The 1,377-nt window shown below is 31.6% G+C and overlaps 1 non-coding gene across 1 annotated transcript; it reads left to right on the forward strand.

The window, feature by feature from the left end:
- LOC112536381 lies at positions 1 to 151 on the forward strand. Its single transcript, XR_003080405.1, has one exon. It is a non-coding gene; the product is annotated as a U4 spliceosomal RNA (small nuclear RNA).
- Positions 152 to 1,377: the final 1,226 nt, after the last annotated feature.

Consider the following 1,377-nt stretch of genomic DNA (forward strand, 5'->3'; position numbering starts at 1 on the left):
ATCTTTGCGCTTGGGGCAATGACGCAGCTAGTGAGGTTCTAACCGAGGCGCGTCTATTGCTGGTTGAAAACTATTTCCAAACCCCCTCTTAGGCCCAGGCTTGCCCTTGGCCTTCGAGAATTTCTGGAAGGGCTCCCTTTGGGGTAAAGTCCTACAATTCTCCAGTAACAAACTTTTGCCCTTAAGAACACGATAGGATGACCTCTGTTTTCTGCTACTGCATTTACAGATTTTGAGATGTTTTTATTAAATATAAACTACAAAAGAATTATTTGACAATCTCTTAGCTAAAGAGTAACTAATATGAACCAATCTGAACATTGTAGCATATTGCGCATGAAGATTTATGTTGCATTTTAATTTGTAAGAATACCAATTCTGCCATTCTTGCAATATGCATGGCTTAGCATCGTAGACATGCACTATGTATATCGGGCATATGTTGGCCAATGTAATTTGTAAAACCATGCTTCCCACAGCGCCAGAAAGCTGAAACCTATGGTGCAGCCCTGCATTCACATAAGCTGGCCGCAAAAGCTGACGAAGATCACTAAGCCATGCGGTAAACACAAAGTGAACTGTTATTTCGCCTTTTACTAAGGAATAGCATGTCCTTTAACAATAAATTAAGAACTATAATGTAACTATCACTTTTGGGAGTAAGATGTCTGAATTCATGAGTCCTTTTTCTTCCCATTAAGTAAAGGGATGACTATCCTTGCTGTGTAGTTCATGACTTGTTAGTCTTTCATTGAATAATAGAAAAGGTTCATAGTTAAAAAAAAAAAAAGTTTCACATATCTTTATAACTTATCTTTACCTAATGGTGCCATGATCTTTTGGCCAAATCCTAGTTACAGCCGCTTTCTCAACTCTTACCGTTATAGGAAAGATATTAATCCTTAAAATAACATCAGTTAGCAAGAAAAAATGGGGAGACATAATACAAGATAATTTATTAATCCTTGAAAAAAAAAAGATACAAATTATAAAAAAAAGTAAAGTTCAAAATACTAGTATGTGTTTGACATTTTCTCACTTGAAGAATGAAGTTTCTTTTTTTTTTTTATATCAAAAGAGTATTACATATTTTATTTTCTTAGTACTTTTCATATATATATTTATATTTTTATTATTCTTTACATAATTTTGCAGATTTAATAAATACTTATTTTATTAAATATTTATATTTCTATTAATATTTACAATCTAAAAAATAAAAAAAACATTAAATGTATCTCAAAAATACTAATGATATGAAACATATGCTACTCTTTTAATACGAAAAATACCTTTAGCCTTCAAGTATAAAAGCGCCAAACTATATAGTTGTTTCTTAAATACCCTAAAATAAAAATTAATAAGAGAGGATGTTTT

This window comes from Ricinus communis, chromosome 9, assembly GCF_019578655.1.
Source record: "Ricinus communis isolate WT05 ecotype wild-type chromosome 9, ASM1957865v1, whole genome shotgun sequence".
Taxonomy (NCBI): domain Eukaryota; kingdom Viridiplantae; phylum Streptophyta; class Magnoliopsida; order Malpighiales; family Euphorbiaceae; genus Ricinus; species Ricinus communis.